This window comes from Ovis canadensis, chromosome 23 (assembly GCF_042477335.2).
Source record: "Ovis canadensis isolate MfBH-ARS-UI-01 breed Bighorn chromosome 23, ARS-UI_OviCan_v2, whole genome shotgun sequence".
In the NCBI taxonomy this organism is placed as follows: domain Eukaryota; kingdom Metazoa; phylum Chordata; class Mammalia; order Artiodactyla; family Bovidae; genus Ovis; species Ovis canadensis.
Window position 1 is genome coordinate 73,784,109 of NC_091267.1, and position 24,281 is coordinate 73,808,389.

Here is a 24,281-nt window from a genome sequence, read left to right on the forward strand (position 1 = left end):
TAGAGACGGGGCCGAGGGCTTTCCCCCCGTCTTCTGCTTCCCCGTTGTGTAGTGACTCGGATGCCCTGTTCCCTCAGCCTTCGTTGCCAGGTAGCTTTCACACTCCACGCCTCCTTCTGCCTCTCGCCCTTCTTTCTGCTCTGCCTGCAGACTCTTCCTTTCCACTCGCCTCCCACACAGGCTCGCGTCTTCTGGTTTATATTGCCACCACAATTTTAATTGCAAAATGCACATTGCTTTATATCACTACAGGCTCTAAACCACTCAGGGACTCGCCTCTGCATTCAGTACAGAGTTCGAAGACAATCAAGTCCTTCATGACTTGACCCTTACTACAGATCTGATCTCGTATCTCAACCCAGGGCACGCCTGCGCCCTAACCAAAGAGCAGCTGCCCACATCTTCGTGTTTTTCCATGGCTTCTGCCTAGAATTCCCATGACCAGTTCGTCCTGGCTGATGACTACCATCCTGCAAGACAGCCTAAGTGTCTCCTCCTCCTAGAAGCCTTCCCTTTGACCTACTCCCAGGATGAGGTGGTAGCCTTTTTTTCTTTTTTATTTCCCAGCTTTATGGAGATATAATTGACATATAACATTATGTGCTCTTAAGATTTACAACATGTTGATATGATTCACTTAGCCATTGCAAAATGCTTACCACCATAGAGTTGGCTAAAACCCAGTCACATTGCCATCTGTGTGTGTGTGTGTGTGTGTGTGTGTGTGTGTGTGGTCAGAGAACATTTAAGGTCTACTCTCTTAGCAACTTTCAGGAATATTCGTTATTAGCTACAGTCACCACCCTGTGCACTAGATCCGCGGGTATATGCTCATCTTGTAACTGGAAGTTGAGCTCTTTGACCAACATCTGCCCATTTCCCCCACCTCCCAGCCCCTGGTAAGCACCATCCTAATCTCTGTTTCTCAGAACTTGACTTTCTTATATTTCACATATAAGTGAGATCATATAGCAGTTGTCTTTCTGCACCTGACTTGTTTCATCAGCAGCAGCCTTGTGAGCCATCAGGCATCCTGACCCACCTCCGTGGAATATTCACCCTAAGCTGCATTCACCGTTTGTCCTGACTTTCCTCTCCCACTAGATTAAGCAGCTGGAGCGCAGGTTTGCCCATCTGTCCACTACTGCCTAGCCCAGTGCTTGACACAGAGAGGTGCTGAATAGATCTTTATTGAATACATGAGCAGAATAAAAAAGTAAATATGGAGAGTGTCAAAAGGCCATGGTTCCAAAGACTGTAAGAAAAACAAGTAGAAGTTCCCACAGAAGGCTGTGTTTAGGCAGGAGTTTAAAGTTCAAGCTGCTAGACCCAGTGGTTATGTAAAGTCCATTACGTAAACAGACTTATAAGATTGCGGTAACTAGGTTCATTGGCTTTCATCCTACACATATTTAAACCTCAGCATAAAAATTAGGCAGTCCCTGTGCTAGCAGAGTAAACAGAACAGAGGATTCTGCCCCTCCCCAGCCCTCACACCTTGTACACGCAACTTATGGTTGCTTATTTCAGCACCGCCTCCCTATATTCCAGAGACTAGCCTTAGTGCTTTATAGGCATTTGCATTTAATCCGCATAAAAGCCTTGTAAAGCTGATGTTATTCCCATTGTACAGAGAAAACCCAGTCTCAAGGAGGTTAGGTAAATTGCTAAAGGTCACACAGGAACTGGCAGAGCACAGATTTAATCCCAAGTATATCTGATTAGTTTTCCTGCACGTAATCACACTGACAACACCACAAATTTAACTTGAAAACCATTCATCCTCTATTCAGATATTTGGTTATTGGAGTTTCCACATAATTCTTAAAATACTGTAGAAAGTTTATTTCAACGTTCTTAGTACAGATATACGATTAGTGTGGGGAGAAAGATTTGTTATAGAAGTTGATCCAAGCAGATATAGTTTTGCGAGTGAGCTTTTATGTTCCAAAACCATGAAACTACGCCTATTAGTGTGATTTCTCACCCTTGGAGCCTGGAGACTGGGGCAGAAGAGGAGAGAATGACTTGAAGGTGTACGAATTTGGGATTTCCCTGGCAGTGCGGTGGCTAAGATTTCACGTTCCAGTGCAGGGGCTGCTGGTTTGACCCCTGGTTGAAGAGCTAAGGTCCCACACGACTGGTGGCCAAAAAACCAAAACATGAAACAGAAGCAGACTCAACTCAGAGTTTTTAAAAAGCCCACATCAAAAATATACAGCCTTTAAAATCGGCCCGCATCAAAAATATCTGAGACAACTCCACTCCCCAAATGCAACTATTCCTATGAATTAACAGAAAAAAATACTTACAAGCTGTTTCCCTTAACTCTCTGTTTTCAAAATAGGTTGCGTACTTTTACACATCCGGAAAGGCCAGACGCCTCACACACGGGCTTCAGCTCACCCTCCAGGCGCGCGTGCGGTGGCCCTGGCTGCGCCGTCCGCCACACACAGAGGCTGGCCTCACACACGCGGGGCCCGAGGGGCGCGCCGCACAGTGAACCGCCTGTAATTGTGCAGCTGTCTGCCTCTCGCTCGCTTTCCCATCATGCACACGTCAGGCTTCCCTGGCGGCTCAGGGGATAGAGCGTCCGCCTGCAGCGCAGGAGACGCGGGTTCGATCCCTGGGTTGGGAAGATCCCCTGGAGGAGGGAATGGCAACCCACTCCAGTACTCTTGCTGGAAAATCTCATGGACGGAGGAGCCTGGGGGGCTACAGTCCATGGTGTCTTGAAGAGTCCGACCCGACTGAGCGACTTCACTTTCACTTTTCACTTTCGTGCATTGGATTAGGAAATGGCAACCCATTCCAGGGTTCTTGCCTGGAGAATCCCAGGGACAGAGACTGGCGGGCTACAGTCCACCGGGTCACAAAGAGTTGGACACAACTGAGCGACTTCACACACACCACACACATGTTAGCTTTTAAGAAATGTATATTATTTTGAAAACCTTTAAAAAAATTCTTAAAAAGAAAAAAAAAGGTAAGAACTTGACCTTGAGCACATGCTGTGCATTGAGCGGGCTCTTCCCTCTTCATTCTCACAAAGGCGATGCCATTCGGAAGCAGCAGCGTGAAGACAATTTTATGAGTGGGACCCAGAGGCCACCTGATCCTCAGGGCAGCAAAGTTATCCAAGGCGTTCAGAAAAGTAAATCTCTGTTCCACCGAAGTGTTCTTTAGCAGTGAGTTCTGCAGGGGAAAAGGCATCTGACTGCAGCAGAGACAGAGGCTGAGGAGAGACAGAGAGGCAGCCACGAAAATCCACAACCGAAAGGCAGCTGCCTCTCCCTATGGTTCCAGGAGGCCTTTCCAGAAAGCCGGGGAAGGAAAAGTGTGCGTTTCAACAGCAAACTAGGTATTGTCTCTAGCATACCCTTCCTCCGAGATCTGAAAGCTGAACCTGTGGGAAATACTCGACAGCTGTGACATGTGTAGGTAACCGAAGTAGCTCTCACATGCAAAGGAATTCTGCCTGGTGGGCGAGTGACCCTCCTCCTTGTGGAAAAGCCAATTTGCCTCTCTTAGCACCTTCATGTCAACATTCTTTAGCTTTGAAATTTTTTTCTTTATCTTATTCCTTACCACTTATAGCCGGTGAGCTGCCTGGTTTTCCTATTATAAGAAAAAGAAAATCTTTAATTTAGTTCAGGCTTATACCCTTCTGAGGATATATCCTTTATATATCCTTTGGAATTTATCTTTATGACCAAGAATTCACCAGGGAGGCCCTGCCTCCAATGCCCTTTTCTCCTTGACCCAGCTCAGTGCTTACTTCCAAGGTGTGGGAGTTTCCGAGCACCAAGCCTCAGCTTGTAATTCTCGTGCTTGGGAGCAGACAGTGTCCACCCTCTGCCAGGCTGAGGGTCCCCAGAGGATGACAAGTATCTCCCCTTTGATGTCCTATCCAAAAGTTGTCAAGTCTCTTTGTTCAGAAAGCTACATTTTAATCAGCTTTATTAAAGCATGATTTATACACAATAAAATTCGTCATTTAATCGTGCTGTTTCTTGAGTGTTCACAGCTGATCACAGTTGCCTACTGTTACAATCAGGACATGGAGCATTTCCACCCCCCGAGTCCCCTCGCGTCCCTGACAGTCAATCCCCTTCCCCTCCTGAAGGCCCTGGCATTCAGCGATCTGTTCTCTTACCATCCGGTTTGTCTTTTCTAGAATTTCATACAAAGAGGGTCACGCAAGGCCTTCCCTGGTGGCTCAGCTGCAAAGGATCTGCCTGCAGTACAAGAGACACGGGTTGGATCCCTGGGTCGGGAAGATTCCCTGGAGAGGGAAATGGCAACCCACTCCAGTATTCTTGCCTGGCATAGCCCATGGACAGAAGAGCCTGGCGGGTCACAAAGAGTCGGACACAACAGAGCAACCAAACAATGACAACAACAACAGGATCTCACAACATGTAGACTTCCGTGTCTGGCTTCTTTCGCTTGGCATAACGCTCGTGAGACGCATCCACACTATCCTGTGTGTGACTTGTTCATGCTTTGTCATTGCTGAGTGATGGTCCAATGTATGTATTTGCCACAAAGCAGTTAACCATTCACCAGCTGATGGACATCTGGATTGGTTCCCATTTGGAGTTGTTACGAATAACAATAAAAAGTGGGATTACTGGGTCATATAGTGAGTATATGTTTAACTTTAGCAGAAACTTTCAAACTTTCCCAAAGCGGCTACCACTCTCCATCCCCAGCGATGGTATGTGGGGTTCCGCTGGCCCCTCTCCGACACATTGCCACCCTTTCTAGCTCTGGCTCTTCTGGTGGGTGTGAAGTGTTGGTTCAGTGTAGTTTTAATTGGCATTTCCTTAATAATCAACGGCACTGAACATCTTTGTGTGCATTTATTTGCCACCTGTACTTCTTCTATGGTGAAGTTTTTATTCAGATGTTCTGCCCGCTTTTTAATCAAGTTGTTCATCTTCTAATAAGGGAGTTTTTAAAATGCTTTATATATTCTGAATACAAGTCCTCTGTGAGACATGCATTTTGCAGTTATTCTGTCTCAGTCTGTGTCATGAGGAAGCCATTACATTTTGACAAATAAGGATTTTCTCATTCTGAATCCCTGGAAATGCAAACCAGCATGCCGTGTCTATTGATGTCTGCAGGGCAGTGGCCAGCCTGGGGGGGGGGGGGGGAGGGGAAAAAATGCATATAGCTCCAGAATTCGCCCTTAAAGGAAGCTGCTCTCTGCTTTCAGCCCCATCTCTTGATTTTCTTGCATTTTACTGATTTCAATTATTTTCTCTCCTACGTTACTTGCTTTCTGTAGCTGCTGCAATTTTAGGCAAAAATGTACTTGGAAGATTCATCTGTTTCTTTCCTGCTGCAAATGAACACCGCAGCTTCCACATTTCATGAGCCCCAAGTAGCAAGAAATGCGATGAAGCTGCTCAATGAAGTTTTTCAATTAGGAAAGTGTTCCTAATTGCCTCCAGTTCCATCTCTGGATGCTACACCACTCTCTCTAACTTCTAGGGACCAGCTTCTCTGACTTCCTCAGTCTTTGGGGAGGAGATGAGAAGGAGGAGATTCCCACCGGAGGGAATCTTTGTGTGTCCATAACCCTGACCCCATAGAAAAGAATTCTTGCTGGGTAGAAAGGCAAGGCCCAATGCTTAACAGTACAAGAAGGACACGCTGACCTCCCCTGTGTCCCCTGAAGAAGCTCGTGAGACCCTCATGGGAGAGATGCCCTCCGTATACCCAGAGGAAGAGAGCACCCGCATTTCTGAGGCTGAAGGAGGAAGCGCAGAGCTGCACCAGAGCTCCCACTGCTCCCCACGCCCTGAGGCACAGCCTCTCACCCTGCTTTCCCACGACACTCTGCTCTTCAGCAGGATTCCTCCTGGCCTCCCCGCGCCCCGGGCATCGCGATGGGGACCAGGTCCACTCTGCTCGGCCCAGCTCCCCGTGGACATGGCTCAGGGAAGCCTCATCCTCAGCCTTCTCCCCTCAGCTCCTGCTTCCAGCCCTGGGGCTCCCCCGATGGGGCTGCTCGACGCTCACCAGGCACCCAGAGCGGGCTGGGGGGAGTGCGGCCCCGTGTGCAGTGGCAGCTGGACTCTGGGAGAAGTCCGTCCCTCCTGGCCGCTTGGGCAGCCAGTTCTAAGAGGGTCACAGGAGGCTTCTCAGAAGGTTCCAGCAGGAGGGAGCACCAGATGCTTGAAGCCTGGCTGGCGGGGCCACATGTCTCTGTTCTGACGTTCCCTGCGCTGTCTCCTTGCCCTGTCTCACATTTGCTCCGTGGTGTTGGGGACGCTCCCAAGTAATGACTAGCAGGCAAGCAAGCCCCTTTTAGGCTCTTCTTTCAAGAAATTCAAGCTAAGACAGATGTTAAATAGCTAAGCAAGCAAACAGACACATATGTGTGCATGTGTTTATGTAGGATTTTTTCCTACCCTTCCAGTTCTGGGTTCAGTCACTGATACATTCAATCCCAGTCAACCACCCAGAAGCTGAACACTGTAACATCCTAGCTTATGCAATTGCCCCACCCAGACAGGTTTGCACAACTCAGATTTTGCAGAAGTCAAAACAACTGCTAAACGAGCATCCTGGATGTTAAAGGCACAGAACCTGTACCACAAAAATGTATGGGAATAATAGACTCCCAAATAGCTTTTACTGTGGAAGTCACCAAAATGGTTCCACGTGGGACGGAAGAAGGATGCTCGCCCTCCTACAGGCTCGTGTTTTATTTTTCGCTCTAGATCGGTCGTCTTAGGCTTACAGCCCTCCACTCTCGTTCTCGCCTGGTGGCTTTGGGGGCAGAGTTGGAAGGAGAGGAGAGTAAAGACACAGACAACCCTGGGAATAAGCCCACAGGAGCCCCATAAGCCTGAAAACAAAAGGCCTTTCTCCTGGGAGCTGTCGGCTCCCCCGCGGCCTTGCTGCCTGGCATTAGCTGCTTAGCTGTGTTTTCGTGCATAATAGGACCTCTAACACAATCTCGGCCAGGTCGCTAATGCTGCTATCAGCACCCCGGGACAATCTGTACGGGTCAGATCTGCGTTAGTCACGGCTTGGGGCACCTGGGGAGCAGCTGGGCCTGATCAGGAAGGGAGCCTAGGAGCCTTGCTCTGCGTCTCTGCTCAGCCTCTCTCCGTGATACCAGAAACGACTGTAATGTTTTACTCCTCAGACTTTTTCCGAGATTTATCAGCGGACTTATGAAAAGTACCTGTTCTCCTGTTTATTTTTAGCTATCATATTAAACATTCCAGCCGAAAATTACAAGATCAGAACTCCCAAAGGTCAGATGCCTGCTTCCTAGCTCGCTTTTGAGAACTGCTTAGAAGCTGCGAGCCGCCAAGTCCCACGGCATGAATATCCTGAGAAAGCGCTGGAGGCCGCCGTCCCTGGGGGAGCCTCCCCCGGGTTTGGAGGCGCTGTGCGCTCTGTCAGGCGAGAGGAAACGCGCATTAGCCAAATCCAGGCAGGCCGCTCAGATGCTGTAAAAGATTCCCGGTAGACCTGCTTAACGCTTTTCTGACTGATCTTCGGCTTCAAGGTTATTATACCCAAGCCGACTGCACATTACTAAAGTACATTACTAAATTACTTAGTAAAGCTGGTATATTCCAACAACGCTGGCTGCACACCAGAATCAAACCAGTCTGGACCTTGGACAGATCTGACCCCCTGGCCGAGAGACGAAGCCTGCGGCTGGAGCTCAAAGTGTCTAAACTCAGCCCAGGTACTCCTGGGACTCCTGGCTGGGTCAGAGGCTCGGGATGGGAGGGGAGACGTACCTGGGACTCATTTCTCCGGTGCTGACTGTCAGACTGCCATTCCTGCTATTTTCTGAACTCTGCAAGCTGCAGCTTAAGTAAACATCAGCGTTAAACCAGAAGGATGAGATTCTGTTCACATGCCTGGCAAGGTCATTGCCAAAGCAGATGCAACGAGCTGACACTGACTCATTTCTGTGTCCGTGGCTCCTGATACCTTATACATATTCTCGCCTCTTAAATCCCTGAAAATTCAGTGGGGTCTGGGCTCACAGATTTGCTGGATTTACTGAGAAAGAGGACCTGGGAACAGGCTTTCAGGTGGCCTAAGGAAAGTCCCCCCATCCCTTCCACACCAGATTAAGATGGAGTTGTTGTTATTGTTATTTAGTAGCTAAATCATGTCCGACTCTTTGTGACCTGGTGAACTGCAGCCCGCCAGGCTCCTCTGTCCATGGGCTTGTCCAGGCAAGAATATTGGAGTGGGTTGCCATGCCCTCCTCCAGGGGACCTTCCCAACCCAGGGATTGAACCCGGGTCTCCTGCATCGCAGGGATTCTTGACCACTGGGCCACAGGGAAGCGCTTGAGACGGAGAGGTGTCAGCAGTTCCTGAAAACCCCGCCCTGAAGGGCTGCAGCTCGGAACAGAAGAAGTAAGAGGACTTTGGGCAGCTGCTACTAGGGAAGTCTGGGAAATGACCAGGTCAGGTATTTGCTGAGCTATTTAATGAGGCTGCATAAGCAATAAGAAGAGGTTGATAGGGTTTTAGTGTCACCGAGGTTTCCAGGCGAATTAAAGAAAGCAGTGAAGTAAGAGGAGAGTGGATTTAAAAATTAACCCATGTGTGAATGTACTATGTTCGGAACAGGAATTAAAAAGCAAACAAGGATTAATTGACCCCCCTCCCTCCCCAGAGCAGGGCCAGACATTTCAGGAGCAAAATTGATTGGTTGAGAATATGCTTGGCTAGGTAATTAAACCAGGAAGCCGATCAATTACACAGTAGCTAGGATTTAGATACCCATTGACAAGCTATAGAAGAATCCAGAAGGGAAGGAGAGAATGGCTGAGTTAGACACAACTGGATCTCAAAGGTTTCTGAGTTGAAAAAAAAAAAAAAAAGCAGTGCGTTGCTCTCCCCTCTTGCTTTAAACACCCCTTTGGTTCAGTATTAACCCCAAATAAGGATCCTCAGTCAGAGCAGTCCTCCTGGTGAGGACGGCAGATGGAAAGGGCCCAATTACACGGTTCGCTTATGCAACTGCAGTTAAGCTGCCTGTGAAGTTCACAGAGCTAAACAAAAACTACAACCAAGCTATTTATTAGCTACCTTGAACCTGCCTCCCTGAGAGATGGCAGGCTGGTCAGAGAGCCAGTTTCCGAGCCAGCTGGGGTGGTCTGCCTTGCTGTCTGTTGTGGTTTTTAGAGCAAGTAGGTCCTGAGCATGTGGTGTGTGGCTGAACGCCTGGAGCCGCCCAGCGATATCTCAAGACTGATCGGATTAGCAGACCCACCAGTCACCTGCCAGCGCTGTTACTGCTGAGTCGCCAAGTCACGTTCAACTCTTTTGCAGCCCCATGGACTGCAGCCCACCAGGTTCCCCTGTCCACGGGACTCTCCAAGCAAGAGTACTGGAATGCGTTGCCCTGCCCTCCTCCAGGGGATCCTCCAGACCCAGCGACCTAACCTGGGTCTCCCGTGGCTTCTGCGCTGCAGGCGGATTCTTTACCTCTGAGACACCAGGGGAGCGCAGGAGGAAGGTGGCCCTGCAGTAAAAGGGCTCTTGGAGACACAAATGGTCAAAACACAGGAAAACCCACCAGAGCAGGCAACTCGTTTTATCCAAGGAGAGAGAGACACTCTTAGGGTATAAGCTTGTGAGCTGTATCCTAGAGGATCCATATTATAAAATCCTGGCATCATTCATAGACACAGAAAGAACAGTGGTTACAAGGGGCTGGAGGGGCGATGGGCAGTCAGTGTTCAACGGACACAAAGTTTCAGCTCGGGAAGATGAAAAAGCTCTGGAGATGGATGCTGGTGATGCTTACACAGCAAGGTGAACCGATTTAACAGCCCTGAACTGTGCACTTAAAAATGGCTCAGTGGCAGATGCTATGTTGGGTCTGTTTTACCCTAATAACAACACACTTGCATTTCCTATTTAATTCTGTTCATAAACATATAGTCTACGGCTAAGTCTTTTCCACGTTTTTTGATTTAAAAAAAAATCATTGCTAAATCAGGGGGACGGACACATCAGGAGTTTTGTATTAGCAGAGTGTATTAGCTAGTGACTTTATAAGGTAGACGGGCCACAAGGTCCTACTGTACAGCACAGGGAGCTATATGCAATACATTGGCATCAGTTATAATGGAAAATAAACAACAAAAACATCACTGACGGGGACTTCTCTGACAGTCCAGTGGGTAAGATTTCAGTTTCCAGTGCACGGGATACAGTTCGATCCCTGGTCGGGGAACTAAGATCCCTCATGCCTCACGGCCAAGGAACCAAGACACAGAGTAGGAAGAATAGTGAAACAAATTCAATAAAGACTAAAAATGGTCCTCATTAAAAAAAAAAAATCTTTAAAGAAAAACACTACTGGGGGACACGAGAAAGGTAAGGACTTCAAGGTGTTGGAGACGTTTCTGTATCCATTCAAGTTCAGGGCTTTCGTGTGAAATGTTTCCAAAGAACGCGTGAGCCCGGGTCCCTGCGCCCTTAGCCTGCTGTGAGTGCGCCTGCCTGTACAGCCCGCACCCTCCCCGTATCAGGCAGGGCTGCCAATGAGCCAGAGTTGGTCTTCGGGGCCCCTCGTCCCCCTCGCCCTTCCTGCTTTTCATGTCCAACCATCATTCTCTTTTCTTTCCTGATTCCAGGAAAGGACCCAATGCTAATACATTCATTCACACTGAGGTGTAAGGGCCTAAGAAGATGTATACAGACGCACCCACGAACGGCCACGTTTCACCTAGGCCAAGCTTTGAGCAGGCAGAGTTAAAGTACAGGGACGGGAACAGAGTTGGCAACCTCCCCGACTCTTCCCCGTTCAACCTCTCCAACCTTCTCCAGCAGGCTGCCAGCTCCGTTCCCCTTCCTGTATTTTAACTCTGCCTGTGTTTTTATGCCTCAAAATCAGATTCTGCCTGCGTGTCTCTGAAAACCTTAGAAATGTCTTCTCCGAAGTCTCCTCCCCCGGTCAGTCTCTCTGTCACACGCTGCGTCCGGAAGCCTAGACCGTGCTCTCCCCATCAGCCCTCTTGGCCAGAGCCCTGTGCCAAGTCAAGTTGCTCACTGGGCACAGAAATGTCTCCAAGGCACCTTCTAAACCTGCCAAGGCCGATTCAGAAACAGAAGGCTGAAGCCAAATGGAGAAGCTGGGGGAGCGCTCGTGGGGAACAGAGCTGGCCCGGGCCCGAAGGCAGCTTATTACTAATGCAGTGAGAAGCTGCCACCAAACAAGACCACATGGACACTGGCACAGAACACACGGAAAGTTCCACCTTCACTCAGCCTGTAGCCTGTCCTAGAACAAAGGAGCAAAGGTTCCTTGAACAAAAACACAGCTGGCTCTCTGGTGGGAAAGACAGTCTCTCTTTCATAGCTGCAAAAACCAGAACCTGGGAGCGGGGCTGGGCCCAGGAATCTGTATTTTTACAAGGCTCCCTGGGAGAGCTGATGGTCTCAATTAAAGTGATGGCAAATAAAAAGCCAAAATACAGTGGTTTGTGTTCTCTTTCGTTTGATGATGTTGTGGATATCAACAATAAAGAATGTGATGTTCATCTTTATTTGTTGACTTATTTCTTAAAACAGCAGGAAGATGCTGAGATAGGAGATTCTGCTCAACCAGGGAGCTTCAAAGGATCACAAAGGACCTGTTGTTTCACAGTCGAGGAGTCCCCAAGTGTCAACGGTGACATGCCCAACAAAAATATGTTCTACGGCTGTGCTTTCCCTTTACATCCCCTGATGCATAGAAAACCCTTTTTCCAAAGCCATGTTATAGGGCAGAAGATATATTTGTTTCTAAATTGGGATGTTGGGGATGGGTTTCTGGGTAAAACAGAAGGCTGCAAATAGAAGGCAAGCTCCCAGGAAACGTATGACCTGGAGAGTAAGCTATGGGGACACCTTGGACCTCTACACAAACTCGCCCTCAGATTTAGGGGAGTCTGCCTCTAGGACAAAGAAGCCAAGCCTCTTCTGTGTGCAAGGTCAGCATCAGCGCCCGTCTCCATCTCCTGGTGCTGCTCATATAACAATGTCACAAACCAGGCGACTTTCTGTCAAACACAGAAATGTGTTTCACGTGGCTCTGGAGGCTGGCGATCTGAGATCATGGTGCCAGCGTGGTTGGGTGACAGCCCTCTTGTAGGTCACAAACTTCATGTACCCCACAGGGTAGAAAGGGAGAAAAAGCTCTCTGGGGTCTCTTGTATAAGGGCACTGGGACTTCCCTGATGGTCCTGTGGCTAAGACTCCACACTCCCAATGCAGGGGACCCAGGTTCGATCCCCAGTCAGGGAACTGGAGCTCACATGCCAAACCTAAGGGTCAAACGCCGAAACTAAATATCCTGCGTGCCTCAACAAAGGTCGGAGATGCCACGTGCAGCAACAGCCCCACCGCAGCCAGACAATAGATATTTCAGAAAAGATTCGCCTTGTTCAAGGGCACGGATCCTGTGCTTGGGGGCTCCACCATGCAATCAGCTCCCAAAGCCCTCAGCGCCTAAGGCCATCACCTTCTTGGGTTAGGACTGCAATATGAATTCGGGGGGAAGATAAACATCCAGACTGTAGTACCCATCGAACCACAGCCACCAGGTCCTGCTGGTTCTGCTCTCTTCTGGGTCCCGCCCACACTTTTTCCTCCTTTTCCATTCTCATTGCTGCCACCGCCTCCTGGCCTGCTTGTCCATGACGACCTGAACCAGTGGCTGCTCACCATCAGAGTATCACCTCTATCACTCTGCAGGCTTCAGTGGTGGAGGGGAGCGAGGGCCATGAGTGTCCTCCCCTCTGTCTCTGAGCCTGTCACAGAAAATGCAAGTCTCGAGCTGGATTCTGACACCGGAGGTGCTCATCAGCCAGCAGGAACCGGCATCAGACCGCCTGGTTTGTAAGCTCTCAGAGCCCCGGCTCTCTGTCCTTTCACTCGAGAAAGCAGATGTGACAAGACGCTAGCGGCAAGATTCAGTGAATTGGTCAGATGACAGACTTCTCTTTAAGCGATAGACTCGGGACCTAGTGGAATTCTAAGACCTGGAGGCCGTTCCAAAGGACACGAATTGCTTATGCTCTCCTCATGTGAAGGCAAGGATTCTGAACAACTTGTCTACCAATCCAACAAGCACGACTCACTCCACCAACAAAAAAATAAAATCTGATACCCAGGACACTAATACACCTTCTGATGTTCGCTGGAAATAAATATAACCAATGTATCAATGTCAACCTCTGGAATATAATAGTGTGTTTGTGTGCTAAGTCAATTCACTTGTGTTCAACTCTTTGCAACCATATGGACTGTAGCCCATCAGGTTCCTCTGTCCATGGGATTCTCCAGGCAAGAATACTGGAGTGGGTTGCCATGCCCTCCTCCAGGGGATCTTCCCCACCCAGGGACTGAACCTGAGTCTCTTTTTGTAGCCTGTACTGGCAGGCAGATTCTCTACCACTAGAGCCCAGCCAGGAACCCCTGGAATATGATAGAACTACCCTTAAACAATCCAAGAATGCTAGAAAACTTCAAATGTTAAATAACTATGCTGAGGGCAGCAATTAAACTCAAAAACACATGATCATCACCCGGTTTAAACAGAGTTCTTTAAAAAAATATAGATAATGTATCAAAACCTTCACTTCTTTTTATCAAATTGTCCTTCCTTCTTTGAACACAGTCCACAAGTATTAGTCCCTTTTGCCTCTTCCTCAGGCCTGAGATAAGCCCTGGCTATCTGTAACGATCGTTTATCCCTTAAACTATGCGACATTGCCTTTCGTTTAACCAGCAAATGCTTAAACCCCTAACATGACCCAAAGCCATGCAAGCTGGGAGGGGAAGGGTTAAGTAACACAGCGCCCTGACTTCAGGGAGCTCTCATTCTGGCCAAGAGACAGGTACCGGAGCTGACCATGAAAATAAAGGCAGTGAATCCAAGGACGAAGTGTTCACAGGTTACAACGAAAGCACAAAGAGACGTTTATGAGTGGGAAATGTCCGTGGAAGCTTCCTCCCAGGGGAATGTCATACTGGTGAGCCTTAGAGAAAGAGTGGAGGGTTATGTTGTGTTCTAGGCAGAGAAGACATTAAAAAAAAGTCCTATAGTAATGTTAAAACTCTATTAAACTTCTGCTGTGTTCCTGGTACCCTTCTAGATACACCGCCTCCATTGCTTCATTTACTCCTCATACTCAGAGATGGATACTATGTTATCTCCATTGCATAGATGAAAACTCAGGCTTAGACTAAATCGCTTACCTGACTCAGGTCATACAGCAGGTTTTGGCAAGGCTGGGATTGGAACCCGGGGCTTTCTGACTCCTAAGACATGAGCTTATTCTCCATTCAGGAAACGCATGCGTGCTCAATCACGTCTGACTCTTTGTGACCCGCCATGGACTGTAGCCAGCCAGGCTCCTCTGCGGAATTTTCCAAGCAAGTATAGTGGAGTGGGCTGCCATTTCCTCCTTCAAAGGATCTTCTCAACTCAGGAATCAAACCTGCATCTCCTGAACTGGCAGGCAGATTCTTTACCACTGAGCCACCTGGCCTTTCCTCCACTCAGGAAATACGTGAAGGCAATGACTGGGCTCGAAACTGAAGCTGCAGACAGCGCGGCACAGTGAGGCTGGCCAGGAAAGTCAGCCGCAAGTTGGTTCCTTTTCTCATCTCGAGTTAAGAACCTGAGTCCCTCCCATCTTTCTGTTTCCACCAGAGTTACACACACATTAGGAGCTCAAAGAAGTGACTGGGTTTGGAAGGAAAGAATTTCTGGAATAGCTTGCTGCACCAAACCCTGCCTGGGTAGCGATTCGCCTCTTCTTTATAAAATGAGCTGGCTTCCCTTTAAAAATAGAGCTTCCAACATGCCCAGCATCAACGGATATTTGTGTGTCTTCCAGGAGGCATGCTCTGTTACGAGCAGGAGGATTCTGCAGGGAATACAGCAAACAGGACCCCTTCTGTCCGGGAGCTTGAAACAACCGTCTCCTAATTGGACTTCTCTGGTTCCTGAAAAATGCCCAAGAAATACCAACCAGCAGTCAGACGCGGGCACAGCCGGGGCGGGCGGCGAGGTTCCAGCACCAGGAGCCGCTGCTCAGGCCGCCCGAGCTCCCAGGCCCGCAGCCTCCGTCATTGCAGCTGGGCCCCCACCCCACGGGGCCCAGACCCTGTGTGGCCACCAGGGCTTGTCCGGGGCACATCCTCTGACTCTCTCAGGTGGCCCCTGTGATTCCACACCGTCATCCAGATGCTTTGGCCTAAGAGCCTGGCCTTGGGTGATGCAGTGGGATTTGTTCCCTGAGAAGAATGCGCCTTTATTCAGACTCCACTCTGCAGGAATGCCTGCAGCACCAAAACCCAAACAAACAAACAAGACTCAAAACAGAGCGCACAGATGTGAAGTCTAGTTGTCAGATTACATTGTCTCTCTTTTTTAAAAAAACGACTATTTATCTGGCTGCACTGGGTCCTAGTCGCAGCATGTGAGACCATCACTGTGTCTGGGAGGCTTCTCGTTGCGGAACGTGCGGCATGCAGGACCTTAGTTCCCTGGCCAGGAATCGAACCCGTGTCTCTGGATTTACAAGGGGATTCTTAACCAGTGGACCACCAGGGAGGTCCCTCTATTGTCTTTCTTACTCCAAACCCCAGATGTGCCGCCGTTGGAGATGGGAAACCTCCCCCAGGTTGTGTGTGGATGAAGGTGGGTTTGGGGAAGCCTGGAGCCTGGCTGTCCTCTCTTTTCCCAGCAGAGTGGTGGAGAAACATGAGCAGAGGCTGCAAACGAAGAGCTCAGACACAGGAGGGGCAGAGGCAGGCCGCTTACAGACGGCGGAGGCAGGATCTCAGCGTCCCCAGTGGCTCAGAGGTAGACAATCTGCCTGCAGTAAAGGGGAATCCTCCCTCAGGAGACGTGGGTTCGATCCCTGGGTCAGGAAGATCCCTTGGAGGAGGGCATGGCAACCTACTCCAGTATCCTTGCCTGGAGGGTCCCAAGGACGGAGGAGCCTGGCGGGCAGCAGTCCATGGTTTTGCAGAATCGAACACGACTGAAGTGATTGAGCACGCAGGCACGCACACACGCGGTAGGATCATACCAACCCGGAGCGCTGGTTTCTGGAGGAGGCGGCCCATCTCCCCACTCACCCGGGGCTCAGCCCCCAGGTCGGGCTACCCGCTGAGCCTCCTCCCCTCCCCAGGCCTACATCCCACCTCCCACCATCCCCACGGGGCCCACTCCAGCGCCTCCCGTGGCGGAGCCAGCCGCTCCTGCCAGAGCCTCCCTCCCGGCGTCCTGGGACAGTGGGTGGGGTTCCTGCCATGCCAGCATCTGCCCAGGCCCCCAGTCAGCCCTGGCCTCTCTGTGGGGCCCTGGGGGGGTGGGGGGACTCGATCCTGAGCCCTCTGTCTAGACCAGACTGAGTGCCAGGTGCATCCCTGGACTTGGAGCCGCCCAGAGTGTCTGCGACACCCTCTATCGGGGAACCCCCCTCCTCCTCCGGGCTGGGGGTCTGCGGCCAGCATGGCCTTAACCCTTGGGGCTGCAAACTTCCTGTGAAAGGTCAAGTGGCCAACATTTGGGGGCTTTTTGGTCTCAGATGATCTCCGTCTCACATTCCTTGTTTGTTTTCCTGGAGGGGCTTCTGCTTTTTTAATCCTTTAAATCTTGCGTGTGTGTGTGTGTGTGTGTGTGTGTGTATCAGTCCCTCAGTCATGTCCGACACTTTGCGACCCCATGGACTATAGCTTTCCATGGAGTTCTCCAGGCAGGCACACTGGAGTGGGTAGCCGTTCCCTTCTCCAGGGGATCTTCCTGACCCAGAGATCGAACTCGGGTCTCCTGCATTGCAGGCAGATTCCTTACTGGCTGAGCCTCTGGGGAAGCCCCCTTTAAATCTTATCAGGCCCTCGAACCAGATTTGGCCAGTGGTTGGCCAACGCCTTTGCAAGATTACCTTGGCCTTTGTCAAGTCCAGGGCAAGCAGGAGGACTACCTCCTTGGGAGCTGTCCTGACATCCAGACAAGCTCCTCCCAGGTGGTGGCCCTACCTGGGTCATGATGATGTCATAATCCAACAAGCAAACATCTGTGATCATAATTAACCAAGAGGGAGCAGGATTTTAATAGAATTCCTTATCATAGTAGACAAGCTTGGCAATTCAAAAATCAGAGTCTTCAGTAATAACCACCCCTTTAATCTTGGTTTCCAATCACTGAGGACCTACTAAGTGTCGTGTCCTATGTGCTGTGACTCACCTGTGCTTTCTGCTTTGATTGCTGCAGCTGCTGGGGTCCCTGTGTCATTTGGGATTGAAGTTAAGTTGGCATAATGCCTCGATCTTAAATTCTGTGGAAAGGTCAAGACACTGGCAAGTCCTCAGGCAAGTCCAGCGACTCCTCAAAGCTCTTCGGGCTGTGTCTCCCTCTGCCACCTTGCAGAGCGATCCTCTTGCCCTAAGACCTGGGACTCAGCTCTTTTCCGTGATTTTCTTCCAAATACATTCACGCAGTAGTTTTTTGTTGAAGCTGACTTCACTAAAGGTCTGAGACAGTGAAAAGGCCCGCCTTGAAGCAGCACAGGCTCAAAATTACTTGTATCCATAAAACCAAGCATGAGATTCCCTCGTGGCTCAGACTGTAAAGAAACTGCCTGCAATGCAGGACACCTGAGTTCAGTCCTTGGGTCGGGAAGATCCCCTGGAGGAGGGCACGGCAACCCACTCCAGGATTCATGCCTGGAGAGTCCCATGGACAGAGGAGCCTAGAGGTCTACAGTCCATGGGGTCACAAAGAGTCAGACACAAATGAGTGACTAACACTTTCGTTTTCATAAAACTAAGCTTGAGACTCCTCGTTTTCCCAGCCTTTTGGCCATTCCATCAAATATCAGGGATTTCCACTGGTCACATTCCTCCCAGCCTCCCTCCCTCACAGAATGCTCTATGCTTTGCTGTGATTCCCCTGGTAAAGTGAAAGGGAAAGTTGCTCAGTCATGTCTGACTCTTTGCGACCCCATGGACTGCAACATGCCAGGCTTCCCTGTCTTTCACCGACTCCCAGAGCTTACTCAGACTCGTGTCCATTGAGGCGGTGATGCCATCCAACCATCTCATCCTGTCATCCCCTTCTCCTTCTGCCTTCAATTTTTCCCAGCATCAGGGTGTTTTCCAATGAGTCAGCTCTTTGCATCACATGGCCAAGGCATTAGAGTTTCTGCTTTAGCATCAGTCCTTCCAATGAACACCCAGGACTGATCTCCTTCAGAATGGACTGGTTGGATCTCCTTGCAGTCCAAGGGACTCTCAAGGGTCTTCTCCAACACCACAGTTCAAAAGCACCAATTCTTCGGCACTCAGCTTTCTATATAGTCCAACTCTCACATCCATACATGACTGCTGGAAAAACCATAGCCTTGACAAGACAGACCTTTGTTGGCAAAGTAATGTCTGCTTTTTAATGTCCCTGGTAGGGAAAACCTAATTCTCCAGGTTTTCATACAGTCACATGACTCTGGATTTTTCTGCTTCACTTCCACCCTTTAGAGCAGCTGCTTGGCTGTCCTCTGGCCATGGTAGGACATGGTTATTTATTGATGCTGAAATGTCTCCAGCAGGGGCTCAGGTGCACTCACCTTCTCCTCAGTCAGAAGGTGCCCTCAGTACATACAACTTTGGGAAGCAGACCTTTCAGTCTCCTGAGGAAGTTCTTGTTTGAACTGAAACTGAATACAACCATCCTCTCAGCAGCTAGGAACTGTCAACACAGAGCCTACAGCTGGAAACAATCTCCTCAAAGTACCTGTATCTCTTCCTGTACAAAGCATTTTAACCTTCAAACTCAAACACACACACACACACTCACACACATACACACTCGAACACTCACACACACACACACTCGAACAGCCCAGCGTCTCCTAACAGAGGCTGAGGGTGCCTTTCAGATGGCTCATGCTTCTCCGTCTGCAGCAGAGTGTAGCACAGTTTCCACACAGCAGAGCAAAACTTTCCAGGAAGCTTGAATGCAGACTTCCTGCCCTTCCAGCCTCTACCCATGAGAGCGGGTCCATCTGCCTGGGGCTCACTCAAGAACGTGCTGGGCTCCCTCCAGAAAGCGGGAAGCTCCTTTGGCCTTCTGGGCAGGCTGTCCCATGGTCTTTATTAGAGCTCTTTAACAACCAGTGCGGAACTTCCCCGGTGGTCCCGTGGTTAAGAATCCGTCTTCCAATGCAGGGAACGTGGGTTTGATTCCCTGGTCAGGGAACTAAGATCCCACTCACTGAGGGGAAACTAAGGCCTCCAGCCGCAACGTGGAAGATCCCACAGCTGCAGCCAAGACCCAAGACAGCCAAATAAATAGTAAATAGCAGCAGCCAGCACAGAGGCGCAGACCTCAACAATAACCAGTCATTTTGCTTCTGAATAGAGGACAGATTTCGAAGGCAACGGCACCCCACTCCAGCACTCCTGCCTGAAAAACCCCATGGATGGAGGAGCCTGGTGGGCTACAGTCCATGGGGTCTCTGTCGGACACAACTGAGCAATTTCACTTTACTTTTCACTTTCATGCATTGGAGAAGGAAATGGCCACCCACTCCCGTGCTCTTGCCTGGAGAATCCCAGGGACGGGGGAGCCTGGTGGGCTCCCATCTATGGGGTCGCACAGAGTCGGACACGACTGAAGAGACTCAGCATGCAGAGCACGCATTCCTGGCCTGGGTAGTCATTTTCTAGCTCCCACGTGAGAGTGTTAGGTTCAGAGAGTCGCCACGGTTTTGGCACCAGAGAAGGAAAGCCATCTGGCCCATCGTGTGAGCCTTGGCTTGAATTTCTGGGGCCATCGTGAGTGTCCTTCGGGAGGCCTAACACAAAGGCATGCCCCAGAGAATGAGAACAAGAGGAGACAGCGAATAAGTTGGAGCTCGTAAAGAGAGGACACAGGTCAGCGTTCAGAATGCTGAGCCCAGGGCCCGCATGTGTAGGGGGCTGGGCCGTAAGAACTCTGGTCATTGTCTAGCAAAGGGGAGCCTCAGTGTTTACATAGATTTTTCTGATTTTCTTGCTCTCTCAGCAGGTGATTCGAGGCCCATGCCAAAGTCCTTAAAGGGGCAACTGTTTTCCCCATAGGGAGGGAAGCGAATACATTTCATTTCTGTGACAAAGCAAGGGGCAGAAAGGACAGCTTTGGAGAAGTTAGATCCTCAGGGGCAGGGGTCTGCACACAATTGGTTTAGTACATCGGCAATTAGCCAGTGCAGAAAAGCTGCTACAAAGGATGGCATTGCCTGGCACACATAAGTGGTATTGTTTTAGGTGACGGTTCCCTGAAAACCCACTGTATTTCTTGATCGCCAGGGTCCCTGCAGTGGAGAAAGGAAGTATCTCCCTTCAGCAGCCCCCACCAGGGGTTCTTAGAAACCAGCACGGATTTGTTTCTCATTTCCTTTGATGAGCTTTCTTTCTGTGCTTCCCAGACGTAGCCAGGGTTGGTTCTGGAGTGAACTCTTGGTTACAGGCAAGTAAAAATAAGCTGATCCCCTCTGCTGTGACCCTGAGCTACAAGAGGGCCCTCCTGATTCAAACACCAGGTGGGTATCAGGCATCATGATGAAGAGCCACCCCGCTCACCCAGAGCAGCGAATTTCTCAATCAAAGACAAATTTGCAGAGAAAATGCATCGTTCAAGGATATGGTTCTACCAAGTCAGTGCATCTTTGCTCAGTGACCGAGGGGCTACCTTTGCTTGTGAGGTCATCATGCGTGCTTCTTTTCTCCTCGCTCACTAGATTGAACATGCAGAACCACAGTCCACACGTGGGCATCATCAGCACGGGGTGGGGCCAGGGGAGTCTGGCCACGGCTGTAGTAATAGTTCAGACTGGTAAACAAGTCGGAAGAGCAGAGAATGGGAGCAAGTCTTTACAGGGTGTCCACAACATGCCGGGCTGGTGTCTGATGAGCAGTATGTCTCTGGGGCTTCAGCACAGAGAAAGTCGTAGTGAAAGCGCAGTCGCTCAGTCATGCCCAACTCTTTGCAATTCCGTGGATTGTAGCCCTCCAGGCTCCTCTGTCCATGGGATTCTCCAGGCAGGAACACTGAAGTGGATAGCCATTCCCTTCTCCAGGGGATCTTCCTGACCCAGGGATCGAATCCGGGTCTCTTGCATTGCAGGCAGATTCTTTACCATCTGAGCCACCAGGGAAGCCCCTCCTTAGCATAACCACTGCCCCTAAACCCAGGCACCAGTTCAAGGACACCCAGGAATAAGGAAAGACTGCACATACAGAATTCCAGCTGCTTTTTACAAAAAGTAAGAAGATGCACCTCTACCAAACTGACTGTAAAAACAATTATCAGTCTCTCCACCTTCAGAAAGGGTATAATGGAGTTGGAGGTACTTTGGAGAAAGAACAAATATTTTGCAGACTTTCACAGAAAGAGTTTCCCAAGTGATGTTTTGTGAGAGAGAGAGAGAGGGCTGCAGAAGCTTTATACCCTGTCAATAATGGCTTCTCTGCCACCTGCCAACAGTGGCTTTAAAAGCAGGAAACGACGGCAAGTACTCAAAGAGCACGAACTGAAATAAACCCAACTCACCTGAAGGCCCATGAGGCACTCTGCATTACTTCAAGTGCTGTATGTTATTAACTCATACGGCCATGCTAAGCCACTTCAGTCCTAATTCTTTGCAACCCTATGGACTGTATCTCTCCAGGCTCCTCTGTCTGTGGAATTTTCCAAGTGAGAAGACTGGAGTGGGTTGCCATGCCCTTCTCCAGGGGATCTTCCCAACCCAGGGATTGAACCCAGGTCTCCCGTATCTCCTGCATTGCAGGCAGATTCCTTATCGCTGAGCCATCTGGGAAGACACTGACTCATATAACCTTCACAAAAACCCTATGAGACAAGCACCATTAGCAGCCCTAAGTTATAGATGAGGAAACTGAGGCACAGGAAGGGCTCACCAGCTGCCGAAATCATAAGCAGAGCAGCAGAGCCCGGACTTACACGCCAGGACTTACACTGTGTAACTGCTCTGCTTTGCCCCCCTGCCTAACTGACTGAGCAGTTTCACCACAAAGAAATACAAAGCTCACTTGACAGGCCAGACTGAATGAGAAAAGGCAGCTTCTGCCTCATTCACCTTCTCTTGTCAGGACCAAGAAAACCTAGAGTGACTGCTGTCAGCGCCAGGCGACATGGGAGACATATGTCTAATTAAAACAGCTGATCTTTTCAACCCAGCGCAACACTCTCCGCATCTGTGATGGCAATTACACAAGGAAGGCCACCGGACGAAGTGGCCTCACAGGGGGGTGTGCTGCGGGTCCCGCGGCCGGGGGGCTGGCCACTCCTTGCAGACAGGGTCCACGGGGCTAGGCAGGGGGCGGGGGTTCGGGGCAGGGTGCGGGGTGCCAGGGGGGCGGTGTGGGGTGCCGGGGGGGGGTGCTGGGCTGGGTGCGGGCCGCAGGTTGGGGGCAGGGTGCAAGGTGGGGTGCGGGGTGCAGGGCAGCGAGGACCCTGGCAGGGGCTGGCTGGGACCTGAGTGTGGCAGGGCTGCCTCAGGGATGCAGGGAGGAAGATGAGGGCCGGGTGGACGTGGACTTGATCCCCTGCAGTTCATCAGGCAAGGACACCAGGTGGCGTCCCCGGGCTTAAGCCCCTTTAATTCGATTCAGAACACAGCACCCCAGGCGGCTGTTTCTCTTTCTGACCTCCGGCCTCCAGGCTCGTGAGACAGTGAATTCCTCTTGCTTTGAGCCACCTAGCTTGTGACCCTTTCTTACGGGCACCCTAGGAATCACTGTTGGCTCATCCCCCAACATCCAAGAGCAGCGCAGGTCAAGATGGCCCTTAGCACACCTGAGCCTTGCTAAGTCACTTCAGTCGTGCCCAGCTCTGTGCGAGCCTATGGACTGGAGTCCACCAGGCTCCTCTGCCCACGGGATTCTCTAGGAAACAGTACTGCAGAGGGTTGCCAGGCCCTCCTCCAGGGGATCTTCCTGATCCAGGGATCGAACTTGAGTCTCCTAAGTCCCCTGCATTGACAGGTGGGGTTTTTTTTACCACTTGCGCCACCTGGGAAGCCTTAACACAGCTGTAGAATCTAAAAACCGGACAGTTACAACCCCTGTCTTGGTCCTGGCTCTCTCTGCCCGTCCTCTGTCCCCTGTGTTCCCTCTCACCTGTCTCTGCTTGCTAAGGCTTTATAGTTAACCTAGAGCGTGTGGAAGGTGTATCCAGACTCTGTGGAAAGCCATCACATGTTGCCATGTACTGGGCTATATGCCTGGGGAAATTCCATGCTTCACACACGCGCGATTTCCTTAGCCTGGTGGTTCCTAGGGTGGCCATAGGAAAGGGTCACAAACTGCGTGGCTCAAAACAAGAGGAATTCATGTCCCACAGTCCTGGAGGCCAGAGGTCAGGAAAACAGACTGGTTTCTTCCGGAGGGCCCTGAGGGAGGGTCCGCTTTACGCACCTCTTCCAGCTTCCGGTGGCTGCTGACAATTCACGGCATTTCGTGGCTGGAAAGTGCAGCACTTCAGTCTCTGCCCTGTGTGAGAAGGAAGTATGTGCTTTTTGTGTAAAAGAAATGTCTAAGTCCTAACCTTTGGTATCTACAAAAGTGACCTTGTTTGGAGAGAGGATATAATATTTATCCAGGGTAACCAATACTTGAATAATGAAGACCCGGATCCAGAGTGATTTCTACACACTGACCCAGCGACCTGCTCTGAGGCTGTTTAACCTTCCTGTCCTGCAGTTTTCTCACTTGTAAAGGAAGGAATAAAATTAGATCATTTCTTCTGAGCCTAAAGATCTTAGAATCTCTTTTCTTTTTAATTGAGTTATAATTAACATCCAATATTATATAAGTTTTAGGTGAACAACACAGTGACTCAGTATTTTTATATACTATGAAGTGATCCACGACACCCTCCTCTGATATTTCCTCTGCTTCCTTCCTGGATTTGGCCCCATGCTTGCCCTCCCTCCCTATTCATGTGCTTGGAGTCTTACAGCCGGCAAAGGCTTTTTGTCCAGTATTTCCCGTCTGACCCTCAATTTCTGGTGTAAGAGCAGCATAAGCGGCCCCCACGTGCCCGCGAACCTCCTCAGCTCTCTCCCGCCGGCGGCCACGACCCTGAGCAATGGGTCTCCCTGCTCCCTTGACTCATTTCTCGCCCTTTCTCTTGTCTCACCTACACCAGGCTTCCGGGCTCTCTTTCCATCCACTGTCTGGTTGCCAGTTGGCCTAACCAGTCTAGTTTCCGCT

The 24,281-nt window shown here is 50.2% G+C and overlaps 1 long non-coding RNA gene across 1 annotated transcript; it reads right to left on the bottom strand.

Annotated features, from left to right (window-relative positions):
• Positions 1-2,920: 2,920 nt before the first annotated feature.
• Positions 2,921-24,281, bottom strand: LOC138428412 (uncharacterized). The gene is made up of 4 exons (XR_011252436.1): positions 24,208-24,281; positions 23,484-23,558; positions 14,253-15,005; positions 2,921-3,195 (listed from the first exon to the last, which is right to left on the bottom strand). It is a non-coding gene; the product is annotated as an uncharacterized lncRNA (long non-coding RNA).